This window comes from Zeugodacus cucurbitae, chromosome 5, assembly GCF_028554725.1.
Source record: "Zeugodacus cucurbitae isolate PBARC_wt_2022May chromosome 5, idZeuCucr1.2, whole genome shotgun sequence".
NCBI classification, from domain to species: Eukaryota; Metazoa; Arthropoda; class Insecta; order Diptera; family Tephritidae; genus Zeugodacus; species Zeugodacus cucurbitae.
This window is the reverse complement of record NC_071670.1, coordinates 49,507,109-49,522,500: the sequence shown is the minus strand read 5'-3', so window position 1 is coordinate 49,522,500 and position 15,392 is coordinate 49,507,109. Positions and strand designations below refer to the sequence as shown.

The following is a 15,392-nucleotide window of genomic DNA, read 5'->3' as shown; positions in this document are numbered from 1 at the left end:
ACATACTTGCATACCAGACATTTTTAAATTAATAGAGACATACTAGTTCTTGAGATGTCATACACATATTCATTTGTAAATTCTCCAAATCTCTAAGAGTCATTGTATTGCTGCATTCACTATAGAAATCTAACTTTTGGTCACGTTTCTCAAATGTGACGTACAAAAGGCGATGCTGCATTTTACAATCTTATTTATTAGCTAACTTATTGTACATACTTTTTATACATTATATTATTATATAATAAAAACACATGGAGATTTTGCTTTGTAATGTGCAAATGTTTATTTCTTTGTTTGAGAATAAATTGCTGTAAGCCCAGCTGCTTTTCAGCGTTGCATTAGACGTGACGTTTGTGAAGACCAGATAATTGCTGAATAAGATACAGACGCATACTATCACCCAGACGCATAAGATTTTGAGTAGAGAATTATGTATACGTTCTTTTCGTAGAAGATCTACTATAATTATGATTTAGATAATTGAAAGCGAAATTATGATATTAGGAAAATCCTATATGGTACTTTAAAGGGTGACTGATATGGTCTTGCTATACTATAGATATATGATTATGACTTCTAAAGCAAAGTCAAATGATTCTAATAGAATCGTTCACAATCTATAAAAAAATTGTAATTCTTCTATAATATAATTTGATCAATTCTAAAGCCAGTATAGCCTGTAGTTCTTTCATCTCAACAAGAAACATGGTCAAGTTTCTTATTTCTATAGCTGATTTATCTCTCTCTATTTAATTTTTTGTTGAATATAATTCTCGAGATTTTATTCCATTGACTCACAAACAGACACACTGTAGACACGTAATAATAGCAACAACAATCTCAGTGGGTAGATTTAGATATATTCTTTTATGGCAGTGTGTGCAACAGGTAGTGGATATCGTTGTTAGGTGCTGTTCAATTTACTACTATTATTTTATATGTATGTGTATATATATATTTATATATATAAAAATCGCATGCATATGTTTAAATACATATGTTTGTGCTGTAATTGCTGATGTTGATGCTGATTTAAGCATTCTCCCCTTGTTTTTTTGTTTTTTTTTTTTTGCAAATGCCATTGTTTTACGTCAGCTGTGTGCGGGCGTGAAAACAGGTTGATAAAAAAAGGTGGAAATATGTATTGCGTTATGCAATTTATATTTATGTATGTTTATATACAACATTATCAACTTGATTAACTGGTTTAAATGCTGATCAATGTCAAGGTTGTTATAACTGGGGTACAGGCTATGACTTAAATTATGTGCGAGTGGTTATATAATATATACCGTTTGACTTAAGCATATTTAAAACTATATATTACACTTGTTCTACATAAATTCTTCGAAATTACGGGACATTTCTTTATTAAATTTGTAAATATGCTAGCATTGAAACTGTTATGTTGTATGGTTCTAAAGAGAATTCTCGGATTTTAAGATAGCTTTCCATAACTTTAGATCCAACCAATACCACTAATACTTTAATTTAAGTACTACACAGAGATTAAGTACTAACCTTAGACAGTAGCGAATCGAACAAACTACTAGTACATATGTATCTCTCAGACCGACATACAGTTGACCTTCCATAACTCAAGCTTCTAGAACTCGAAATTCTCCATAACTCGATCTCTTGAATTTGCAATATAAGTGAAAGAGTTCATACATATTATCTTCTATAACTCGGAAGGCTCCCTAATTCGAAGTTTTTTTCTGGATTATGGTGATTCGAGTTAGGGAAGTTCAACTGTAGTTTGTTGTTGCTTTGAATTTCTTTTCTTTTTGAAGAGCAGATTAAAGCTGGACTTTCAAAGAGGTAACAAATTTTGCTTCTGGTACCAACAAGGTTGCATTTTGACCTTAGTTATATGTATATTAGTTCCGCAACTGAAAAAAGGGGCCTGTATGCATTCCCATAATTTACTACGATTATTTCCCACCGAATAACTAATTTGGCAAATGTTTGTGGTCCCCTTGCGGTTGGAACACAGTTATTCAATTTATAACCACATCAAATGCCACTAAACCACCTTTACTGTCTGACAATTTGTTTTGTTTATTTTATGCCCGCAAATACTTGCCTACATTAGTTAATTGCCAATTTGCATTGACCACCGTCGGTTCACACGTGTGACTAATTTTATTTATTCGAACTCTTCGCTTCATTTGACATATTTTTATAAAATTTATAAATTAATAGTTGCATACCAAGTGAAAAAGTAGTAGCACAACTTGTTGTTGTTGCAGCAGTAATTATTAGTAATGGTTGTGTGGTCAAGTGACTCACCTAAAGGTTAATTGAAATCAATTGAATATGCAATATACGCGCTTTTCTTGTTTTTGTAAGAAATATGTAAAGCATATTTGAAAGCAGCTGGGGCTGTTTGTTGTTGTAAAAAATATTTGAACTGAAGACTATTTTTATTTTAGGCAAATATTTTATTTTCAGATTTTTTTTGGATGTATTTCACATTCCTTAACGGTAAATGCATTGTAACAGTTGTTTATTATTGAATTGTGGCAACTCTGCGCCAAAATCGTTTTATAAAATTTGCATACAATTAAATAATTTCAGCTCATTCTCACCGATAACTCGATAAAATCGATAATTTTTTTTATTAATGAAAATATGTGTTGTGAATGAAAAATAGTATTTGTTTCTTCGCAAAGTTCACGCTAATGAATGTAAATTTGTGCGTTTGTTGCTGTTAATTAAATTTTATAAACAGTTAATTAACAATTTGTTGCGAAATCGTAGAGTGAAAAATGTGCATATTTTTATTGCCATCTGTTGAACCCGACTGCAAGCCAATTAATTCGTTATTTAATATATGTTTAAAATTAATTAATTCACTAACTAGGCCATTTATCATTTCAGCATATAAATTGGTGCATTGTGCGTAAAAAGAAATTAAACCTTTTTTTTGGTTTTATTTCATCAAGTTTTAGTTTTAATGTGATTATTTGTATTTTTCATTTTTTAAAATCATTTTTTTTTAATATTTTTTTATTATTTTATTTTAATTTATTGTAATTTATTTTATTTTATTTTGTTTTAATTTAATTTATTTTATTTTATTTTAATTTATTTTATTTTATTTTATTTATTTTATTTTATATTATTTTAATTTAATTCATTGTATTTTATTTTAATTTAATTTATTTTATTGTATTTTATTTAATTTTATTTTATTTTATTTTATTTTATTTTATTTTATTTTATTTTATTTTATTTTATTTTATTTTATTTTATTTTATTTTATTTTATTTTATATTTTATTTTATTTTATTTTATTTTATTTTAATTTATTTTATTTTATTTTATTTTAATTTTTTTATTTTATTTTATTTTATTTTATATGAGCTGGAGTTATGATTTTCTTATCGCAACTTCGAGAATTTTTTATCCAACCTGGTCCACCTGGTCCGACACAATCTTAGTTAGTTTTAGGCAACTGTGAACGTTTGGAAACGAAACGGAAATGCATTGCATGACCACCGAAAAGAATTCATATAAATATTGTTGTTGTTGTTACCATTTTCGGACATTTTATCGCTGCTGTCGCCTCTGCTGCACTCATTTCTCATTTTTATTGTCTGCCTACTAACTGCATTGTTGTTATTGTCTTTGTATAGCCGCTGCATGAATTCTTTGTATAATTGACCACAAATGTTGGTTGGTGTTCCACGATGCAGCGGCAGCAAAGCGAAAGGTAAACAGCAACAAACATACTTCGTAATAAGAGCACAAAAAGCAGAAAAAAACCTCAAAACACCAAAAACTAGAGGAAATGAATTGTAAAGGTAGCATTTAAAGTTGACTGGACAGCAGCTAAAGGGGTACACTAACTAATAACAACAACAACAACAATAACATTACTAGTAAACTATGTTGGAGTTAGCAACAACAACAATGGGTACAACAATAACAAATCAACCATAGCGACCGGCAGCAGCTGCTCTTGTTATACTATACCCTGCAGACAGACATGTTGCGGTTGTTGTTTCTTCTGTTTTGTTGTTGCGTCGTTTGGAATTTGGTGTTCTTTTGCTGTTACGGTCGTTCCATGGTAGTAACTTAACATAACTGCTGTTGCACTGCGCTCGTGATTGTTGTTGTTTTTTAAGCGTTCTTCGTGTGCTTTTTTCTAACTTTTTGTTGTGTAATTTAATATTTTAGCTTTCTTCTGGTGGTCAACTAAGAACTTAGGAATTTTGTTTATTTTGAGAAACTTTAATTCGCAAAGTTTTTATTTTTGTTAAAGTTTAAGCTAATGTAGTCAAAGTGGTTATTTGATATTTTTAATTGAGTAATTAAAAAACAAATTTTCTTTTTATTTCAGGTGTGAAATTGCGTCTACTGTTAAAAAGACCACACCGTTGAGGGGTAAGTGAGCAATAAATGTTTATTATGATTCTATATAAAAAGTAAATTTAATCTTTAAAATTTGAATATTCTCATTGAGTTGAAATCTCCATTTTTATGGAACAGATACCAAACTATATTAATGTCTCGATTGGTTTCAAACTCATAGAACTATTTATATACTCCTAGAACCCTCGATATTTTTCTCTTCCTCACATATACGTAAATCCAAAAATATATACATATGTCGATATCTGGCAAGCCTATGCAGGTACTCAGAGATTAATTCGTTTTCGTAATATCAGCTGTTCTAAAGTAGGTTCGTTTTTTGTGCTTTTCATATCGGTGTTTCATTTTCATTCTAATAGATTTGCGTGTTTATTAAATAGGTGTACCTTTGTAATCTATGTTTTGGTGTCTCAGGGTAACTATTATTGTCTCTCTCAAATTAATTAAGAGCTCGCAGTGTAATATTTGAAGATTAGGAGATCTAATGGCTTAACTTGGTTTTAAGGCTTTAGGGCTTTGAGTCCAAATTCAACTCCATCTTTATAAAAAGGACCGCAATTACTTAGAACCCATATGATTTAAAATATATGTATACTTTTCTTTTCGTTCGCTGAGGAGATGTATGTTCTCAATCCGGACTTATCCATACTTATTAAAAATATATCTATAGAGCCGACCTTTGGTAGTGTTTTACTTTAATCAGTCAAAGTATATTGATAATCTCATGTTTTTCGATCATAAGTCATAGTCAATTCTGCAGATCGATTATCAATTAGTATGTTCTTTTTGTTCCATTCTCAAAAGTATATTTATTTGATAAGCCTTTTCGAATTACCTCAAAGTTATTGTCTATTTTCTCTCAACACTATCAAACTTTCATATTTAGAGAAACAAATTCAGGTTTTAAGAAATCGCACCCTTATATATGTACATAAGAATGAAGTGCTTACTCTTGAATTATTTTAAAAATTTGTACAAAACTAGCTTGTGTGTAGTACATAAAAATTTATAAATATATAATTTCCGAAACGATTGCAATTTCCTACGACAAGCGATAGCATATCAAGTCACTGCAAGTTTTAGTATGTACTTAGTAAGTTATTTACCCACACAAATGTACAAACATGTGACCACACTCGCCATGTGTTTATGCTTTGGTAAGCAACAAATTAATAATTATGAAAATATGCCAAAGCAATTATTTTGCATTTTCGAAACGGTGAGGTTTGAAATTCAATACCTGTTGGCTAGCAGTATGAAGTATAAGCAAATAATCCCAGTTGTAATTTTACAAACAAAAGCTTATTATATAGACAGTCTTATGGAATATAAAAATTATAATATTGACAAATATTTTTGTATTTGAAGTTCCTGGGGACGAATAGATATGGTTTCGTAGAATTTTAGCTTAATATAGGAGATGATTTAGTTGTTATCAGTAAATTAGGAGCATAATAAATTGATTTTTATCAAACAAAGTATGAATGTTTTGGTGTTATCTTTGTAGTTTAGATTATGTTAAATTGGAATTAATCTTAAACATTTCTTGTTTAGACCGATATTGAGACTACACCTCAAATTTAAAAAAAAACTTCAGTACTTTCCTAATGTTTTCTTATATGATACATTAATTAGTGTCAAATAGATACTATATAACTTGATCTCTTAGTAGACTACTGTATTTTATATATCAAGTCAGAAAGAACCGATCAATATTAATTAAGTTTTCAAGTCATTATCTGACAGACCGGCCGATCGTGATTATAAAAACTATTAAGCACTTCAAACTCGGTGAATTACTAACAGTATTAGGTAGGTAGAATTGCAGCCCAGATATTCTTGCTCAATTAGCGCTAGATGCGCCATTTTATTACAGTATTGTGAGACCTTAGTAATACTGCTATCACGTTTCAGATCTGCGTTAGAATCATTTGGAGCTCTGCGTTTTTCCTTTATACTTTTTGTGTCCACCCATTCAAGATTCAAGGTGCCTGGTGAATGACAAGTGTTCTATGTCTGGTTTGTGATAGGGCTTGGGGGAAGTAAAAGACCGTTTCCTTGTTCCCATAGATGGATAGACCCTTTTTCAACGCAGGTTCTCCGAATGGCCAATGCCCTGTTATTGTGGCTGTAAGTCTGTAACTAACAGTATTAGTAATAGATATTAATGATTGGCTCAGAGCAGATTAAGGACCCGCTGAGAAGAAGCAAGATCCGGCGTTATTTGGCACATCATTTCCATAGTTCCTATAGATCTCATAGAACACCATATGAAAGCATGATATGAAAAGAGAATAAATTATATAATGCAGTTGAACTTCCAAAATCGAACTTCTATAACTCGAAGTTCACCATAACTCGAACTCTTGAATTGCCAATAGGAGTTAAATTTCCTACATTTCATTCGGAAGTATCTCTAACTCCAAGTTTTTTCGATTGTGGGAAGTTCAACTGCAATTATAGTTTTAAGTTGAAGTGAGCCTGTAATACGAATTATAGTTGAAAAACTACGAACTGAGTATTGAAAAAATTAAGAACTCAATTATTGAACTATTATGTCAAATATTTTCGAATACTTACATAACATACATAACATACATATGTACATATACTTGTATATACTCAGATATAACTGTTTATTTCTCTAATATCTGCTACAATTCGACAAATTTGTATAATACTTGCTGGTGAATGGCAAATAATTTGGCGCGAATATACAGTTAATTATCTGTGGTCTCGATAGTTTTTAGTTTAGATTTTTTTTTCCAAACTTGATTGACTAGTTTCATAGCGAATTGGCAATGCAATAATAATAATGACCGCAACTTGAATGTAACTTAATTAATGTGTTGTCGACGCTAGAAATCAGTGAATAAATCCGCTCGACGAGTATAATTGCATAAATTATATAATATATTACAAAGTTGTGCTGGGAAAAATTAGACAGCAAATTGTTGATGACTGCTTTGCTATAAGCATTAAATAACTTGAAAAAATGCAATAACAATGCATCATGATGTAATAACAATGTGCTGTTACTGGCAATAAATAATACAGTGCTTGTCAAATGTGCATACTTACACAACTAATGGCAGCTGTCCACGCTTGTTTGGCGCCTAGGATATCCCACAAACTCTCGTTTACTACTGTAAAGCGGAAATTCCTTGCATATGCAATATTGTTGTTGTTGTATGTTTGTTGTCAAACATACACACACCCACTTGCAGTTATCTGTTGTTGTTGTTTGTATGCTGTTGGTGTTGTTGTTGTTGTTGCAGTTGTCGGCTGATAAGGATTGCGTAGCGCGCCACTTTACAACCGTTCACAAACAAAGCGCAGCTTCTGGAATCTGCTTTTTGACACTATTTGAACGCTAATCCGTTGAGAATTGTTTCAACAGATTTTTTTTTTCACTTGATCTCGCTGATAAATATCATAAAAACATCCATGACAACATTTTACGCCTTGAAACACACTAGTTTTTTTTTGTTTTTTTGCTTCTCTCTGTTGGCCACTGAAAACACCACTTATTGTTGTTGTTCTTGTAAAATTCGTTGCATATGAGATTTATTAAATAATATTAATTTTAATATTTATAATTTTTGTATAAAAATATCAACTCGTAATCGTGCTAGAGTCTCGCTGGCTAGCCTAACGACTGCTGCGGTGGGCTTGTTTCATACGCTGTGTCTCGACACTGTGTGTATTCACGCGCGCCGTCTTGTGCTGGTTAGCTCTGAGTACTGTGCAACACAAATACTACACTAATTTGCTTGTACAGTGGCTGATGTTGAAGAAGCTTGAAACGAGACGAGAAACAACACAAAACGTTGAAAACGATGTACAACAACAACAACAATAGGCAATGCAGCAAAAACAGACGTGGTCGTGGCAATAGCGTGCTGAGAACACGAAAACCAGACACACACACACATATACATATATGTATGGCATATGCGTATGTATGTATGTATGTGTGCATATCAACAAAGAGACGGAAAGAGCAGTTGAAACGTAAAAAACTCGAAAATTCATACACAGCAACAGTGTTGTTGTTTGTGTATATTTTTCTGTTTTGGATTTAGTTGAGCGCAGTTTTTATATGTTGTACGTACAACAACAACAATGTGTGTACAACAATGTCTCTTATAAGGGTACATTTGTATGCATGTATATACGTGTGTGTGTGTCTATGTGTTTAATTGTATTGGTGTGCACGTATGCATATACGCTGGAAAGCGCTCAAAATCACCAAAACAAGCATATTTCAGCATTAGAAGCCGCTCAATGGAGGGTGCAATCAGCTGAGTTACATACAAACAGGCGCACATGGCATACATATGCAGGCAATTACTCACACACATATGTAGATATGCATAACATCTGTCATTTTTGTGTAGTTTTAGCACACAGAACTACGCAGAGATTTAGAATAATATTGAATTGGTACCCCAAACTAACGTTTTAAGTCGCTCTTTGGCGACGTATTGCGCTCAACGCTGAAATTGAGCGCACAATGTGGCGAATCACTCACGCTCGCTGAGTGTTTATTTGAGGGAGACGGTCGAGAGTGAGATGAAATTTAATTTAAAATAAAGTGAAGTAAAAATGGAATGAAATGAAATCTTTATAAAAATTACTATAACAAAATAAAAAAATTTAAGTAAAAAAAAATGAAATGAGATTCAAATATTAGATTTTTATTAGTTTGAGATTTCACTAACATCACTACTCAAAAAAATAAAAATATAAACAAAATCTGCTTAGATTCTATTCAACATTTTTCTTTAATGTAGTGCGATAGCTGTTTATAAAAATCAAGCTGAATTTTAGGGAAATAAATATAATTTAAAATAAAATATGTATTTATATTATGAAAAATAAAAAATAAATCAGAATAAAGAAAAAACAAAATTAAATGAAATAAATCAACATCATATAATGCAAATAACGTTAGTACCTTAACATGCGTAAACTGAACATAATTGATAGCATAGAATAAAAAATAAAAATCGTTGAAACAAAATGTAATAAATATGTTGTAAACAATATAACATAACGTGAAAAAATAACAAGGCATGGAATATTGATATTATAATCATTCAAACAATCGTTAACAAACTAAAGATAAACATAATTTTTAACTGAAAAAATAAACAAGATTAAGTTCAACATGTTTCTTTAATATTTTTCCTCAATTTTTGTTATAATTTTTTTAATAAATTTTTTTTAATAAACCAAAACTAACCTCAATTTATAATTATATGCTCCCCAATAAATAATAAAACAAAAACGGTTTGGGATATCAATTCTTTATTCCTGTGAATGTACATTCGACGCCATTATGTATGGAACTCGATTTATTTTGCATGACTGCCACGGCACGCTTGCAGAAGTCCAGATCCTAAACCCAATTTTCGACGGTTTTCAAGCATAAAACGGCCGATACTACTGCGATTTTACGTTCGATATTCGTACGAAGTTCATCAATCATCACCGGCTTGTTGTCATAGACCATAGACTTGACGTAGCCCCACAGGAAATAGTCTAACGACGTCAAATCACACGATCGAGGCGGCTAATTGACTGGGCCATTTAGTGAGGTAAAACGTTCACCAAACTTGGTTTTCAATGAATCGAATGTGACCTTCGCTATGTGGTCCTGTTGGAACCACATATTGTCCAAGTCCATGTCATCCAATTCGGAACATAAATATTCAGTTATCATTTAGTGGTAGCGATTCCCATTCATAGTAACGAGCCGGTCTTGATCATCACCGAATAAGTACGGCCCAATGATGTCGCCGGCCCATAAACAGCACAAAACCGTAATTTCTTCGAGATGCAATGGTGACTCATGGAGTACGTGTGGATTGCTGCCTGACCAATAACCAATTTTCCGAAACCATTCTGCGAAAATGAGCCTCATCGCTGAAGATGATTTTTCGATGAAAATCCGGATCATTTTCAAGTTGTTGCTCAGCCCAATTCATGAACATACGACGATTCTGGTGGGCAAGCGGCTTCAGTTCTTGCGTCAATTTGATCTTGTAAGGATGTGGGCCAAGATTTTTTCGCAAAATTCGCCACAACGACGTCACAGAGATGCCCAACGCTTGAGAACGACGTGTGAGAGACTGATTTGGGTCTTCATCAATTCATGTGCTAGCGGCAGCAATATTCACGGTGAAACTTCTTTGTCTCACTGGCACGGGAATATTTTTACTGTGCCTGTGGGTTCAAGTTTTTCCACTAGACGCTCAATTATTGATCTGACAGGACGATGATGATGGACAAAGCGCTCTTAAAGTTTAGGCCACTGACTCCGAATTTTGGTAGTAAATTTTAATAAATTCGACACTTTGTTGGATCGTATATCTTTCAATGATCAAATGACAAAACTTACTGAAATGTCAAAAGAGCGGGAATAATATGTCGTCGTTTGTTGGCCCTATCGGTCTATTTCTGTTTCTATTGAAAAGCCCTTTAGTTGATATAAGGTAAAATGACATAACAAGCATAGCATAGATAATATAAAATAAATACTGTGGACAAAAAATATAATAAATTGTTAATTATTAACGAAGTAAAATAACGTGACATAACATAAGATAATAAAAAAAATCAATTTAATAAATAAAAAAATAATTATTTAAAATTTTATAAATATGATATAAAAAAAATAATTTAATTAAAATAAATAAAATTATTAACTTTCAATGACTAGAACAATAATATTTTACAAATTTTGTGTATTTTAAAATATTTAAAAAATATAAAAATATTTATTTTTAATAATTTCAAATTAATTATTTCATCAGAATTGATTTAAATTAAATATTAACCAGTGCAAATAAAATATAACAAATTAATTAAGTTAACTGTTTATTAATAAAACTATTTGGAATTCAATAACTTAAAAAAAAAACTTTTAAAGATATTTTTCTTAAAAATATGAAACTAAAACAATTTGTTGAAGTCCAGCTAAAGAGCAAATAATTGAAATTTTTAACATTTAAATTCATTAGCTACACGTAGTTAGCATTTAAAATATTTGATTTACGACTTGCTCGCCAGTCTACAAGTTAAATCGTTTACATGCCCGTTATCAACATAAACAAAATTCATTGCGACGAAGAAAGAAAGCCGGTTGCATTCGCTTGACTCAACTGAAAATGCCAGCAATATTTTTGCTCACTGACATATTTATCGATTCCCAATTCGCTACGCCAATGCTGCTGATAACTACATGCATTTTTTTATTTTTTTTTTGTTTTTAGTTTTTTTAACATTTTTTTATCAGCAGTTACTACAACATAAAATACAACAATTCATACTGAATACATTGGGAATGTTCAAAGTCAGGTTTCAAATTACTGTTATGTCAAAGTTGAAGTTGCAGTCAGTGTCAGTTTTACGACCACACATTTTGCCGATGCAGAAGTACAAATGCAAGTGTACATACATTCTTGTATCTTTGTAAAGTCAAAAGTTACATATTTTTGTGTGTTTTGGTTTTGCCTTCACTTCCATTTGCTGCTTTGTTGTTTCTTCGAGCAAACTACCGCCTTTTTATTGTATTTTTATCTCTTGTTTTGTTTTTTCCTCAATCTTTGTTGCTGCCATCGCATTATTTTGTTTTATTATTGTGCCTTTCACTTCGACTTTTAACACCAGCGGCGGTATCTCTTGTAGTTGCATTCGTTGCAGTGCCGAGCGTTACATGCCACGAAACACGCACGCATCACACTCAGGCGCCGCCGCTACAAAAATCCAGCTACTCAACTCATTTTACTGCATGCGAGGAGACCACGTGTGATCGCATCCGATATGCATTTATCTCTGACTCAGCATTGTTTATGGGTTGGGTTTATCCACACGTGTCGAATCGACGTGTTGCGGCGCACGTATGCATTTCGAGGAGCAAAGGATAATGTGCCTGCTGTTGGTTGACAACTACGTGCATATTTACTTGTGACTCTTTTAGGGGGTTGCTGTACCTAGAGGCGATCAAACATTTCGATTTGCTGTTCAATTGTCCTTTAAAACGAGACAATTGAACAATTTCCATATGTGTGTTGGCAATTTAGAAGCTAAAATAGAATCCTTGGTAGTCGCTCTGGAGACTTTTAATTGCCGATCATTACTGAGTTCCGTATTTTAATATAAACAAATGGATGCGGAAGTGACTTGGTTTTATTGAGAATGATTCCACATTGGTTAATGGTTTGAATTCTGAAATGAAGTCAATACTTCGATATTTAGTTTGCGTTTATTTCCCTTCTTCGAATTTCCAAAGGCATTCCATTATACAGAACCCTTAGGGAATGGAAATCAATCCATAAGACCAATTTATCCATAGATCCTTACTTTTAAGAAATAAATGGAAAATTAGCGTTTGCGATTTTATATACTTAATCTATCATCATTGTTTCCAGCAAAAAAAAATCCGCAAATTTATCCGCTCGCTTCTTTGAAGGGGACCGATGTTCATGTAAACGGTTTTTCAAAAGTGACGCCTCAAAAGTATACTGATGGCATTGACATTTCTCTTCATTAAGGTTTGCCATTTCATCATGGATCCAATCCGTTTTGGTGTGGTTTATGGACCGGCGGCGTCATTGGGATGATGAGATGATCAAGACCGACACGTTACTGTGAATGGGAATCGCTACCACTCAATCATTACCGAATTTGGCCCCAAATTGAATGATATGAGCTTGGACAATATGCGGTTCCAACAGGACGGCGCCACAAGCCACATAGCGAACGCCACAGTGGATTTATTGAAAACCAAGTTTGGTGAACTTGGTGTTATCTCACGAAATGGCCCAACCAGTTAGCCGCCTCGGTCGTGCGATTTGACGCTGTTATACTATTTCCTGTGGGACTACGTCAAGTCAATGGTCTATGGCAACAAACCAGCGACGTTTGATGAACATCGTACGATTATCGATCGTTAAATTGCAGCAGTATCGTCGAAAATTGGGTTCAGTGTCTGTACTTCAGCAAACTTGGCGATAGTCATACAAAAGAAAACGAGTTCAATACATAATGGCATCGAAGCTGTAGCCCTTCTTTAAAAATCCTTTATTTTTAGCTCTCGGTTGGTTTTCCATTCTAACCATAAACACCTGATTTCTGCATTTACTATATGCGAAAAGCTGTTGTTTTTTCCAAAACTTATGAGTTTTCAGATCTCTAACGTTATGTTTTATGCTAAGATTACTTTGAAGAAGCACCTTAGCCATATAAATCTAAATACCATCGAGAATGTCCCAATAACTGTCTTAAATCCGTGGCTTTTTTAAGTAAATAAATAAGGTTGAAATTGTATGAGAGTCAAACACAAAGTCGGTTTCGAAAGCAAGTCAAGAAACATGGAGGGATACAACTTTGTAGATGAACGAACTCTATGGACCAAATCATAGGAATTTTTAATAACATTTAATTATAGAATAGTGGTTTGTTATTATTTGAGTATTTCAAAGATAATATTCCGATCGCCAATTTTAAAAGAAATATTTCAAAAACACTCAAAAATGCACTCAGAGTCAGTTTGCAATATACTCCGATTTCCTACAAGGCATGTTGCATACAAAGTTGCAGGCAATGTGACTATGCTACAATGCAAGTAAGCCCCTAACTTCAGTGACAGCTGGCAGAGAGCTGCAAAATGGAATCAAAAAATAAAAGAGTGATCGTCTGCTGTGCGCACAGCAAATGCAGTAATCAAGAATTAAAACGATGCATGAATGAGCATATTGAGCATAAAATGAATTATAAGTGCAGCAACAACAACGCCATTAGTAGCAATAAATACTGGCAGCGGAAGTGGGGGGCAACCGGCTACATGTGCAGACCCACATGAGCATATAAACATGAGTAGAGTATGTTATAAGTAGATTTACACACACACCAACACAGTATTTATTAATGAACATGCCACATGCAATGCAGCAGCCGCAACATACCCAACAAGCAGACGCAAAGCCAGACAGAGGCACAGACGAACAGGACGTGGCATCAAAAACAAAAAAAAAAAAACAAAAACAAAGCGAAAGAACAAACCAAACCGGCTGCTGTGGACCCTATATTGGTATGAAGTCTCATATGTATTTGTTCATGTGCCACATGTGTCGGCTTGTGTGTCCAGCTGCATTTGAACTGCTTCGCGCCGTCAAAATCATAATATCTCATATATTCGATAATAAAAGCAATTATAAGAAATATGCACTCAAATTCACCACTCAACAGACAGTGGCGTGGCATTCAACAACTTTAAATTATTAAAAAATAGTGAGCAGCAAAGATGCAACATAAGATCCCACACACATGCATACACGAAAGCACACATGGACACATATGAAAACAAAGATCGAAAAAATTAAAAAATCATTGAGTGGAAAACAGGAAAAACAAGATGCACCCACGGTCACCATTGCAACAATCACAAGCCGACATCAGCAGCAACAACAACAACAACTGTGCATCACACCAATTGCAGACACCCGCCAAACTCTCAAGTTGCAAGTTTGCCTTTCGTGGAAAAATCCTTATGCGCGATAGTTGCTGCACGCATACAAGTGACAACAAATACCAGTGCTTTCGCTGTATATATACAGACATATGTATGTATGTATATATGTATGTCTATAGTAAGAAGCATATGTATATGCTTCAAAAAATCGAACCGAGAAAACTTGTACGTACTGTTCTTTAATATAGTTTATTGAACTCAAGTACAGTGACGACTGCACGATCTGTCGACGGTGCCCGTGTATAGAAAAGAGCAATATAAATTACATTGAATTTGTGGAAAAAGCTGTCAGCAGCTTTCATGCGATGATCAGTGAAAGAAAAATTATTCGAAATTAATATTTGAAATTTTTTTTCAAATACCAAATTTCTTCAACATTATAAATATAGATTTTATGATCTATAACTAAAGTGACCACCATGGTGTAGATATTTCAGATTTTCATCATCAATACACAGTATCTTGGCTC

General features: G+C 32.9%; 1 protein-coding gene and 1 long non-coding RNA gene across 3 annotated transcripts in view; one reads left to right on the top strand and one right to left on the bottom strand.

Moving 5' to 3' along the window:
- LOC105212246 (innexin inx1) overlaps positions 1 to 7,829 on the bottom strand; it is a 26,161-nt gene extending 18,332 nt beyond the window's left edge. Inside the window, exon 1 of the mRNA XM_011184113.3 lies at positions 7,465 to 7,829. The gene's annotated coding sequence lies outside the window, so the exon portion shown is untranslated. The remainder of the gene's footprint in view (positions 1 to 7,464) is intronic.
- The window catches only part of LOC128922323 (uncharacterized), a 115,889-nt gene that overhangs the window by 25,038 nt on the left and 75,459 nt on the right, over positions 1 to 15,392 (top strand). For both annotated transcript variants that reach the window (XR_008471546.1, XR_008471547.1), the window contains one exon: positions 4,352 to 4,395. This is a non-coding gene — a long non-coding RNA (uncharacterized LOC128922323). The remainder of the gene's footprint in view (positions 1 to 4,351; positions 4,396 to 15,392) is intronic.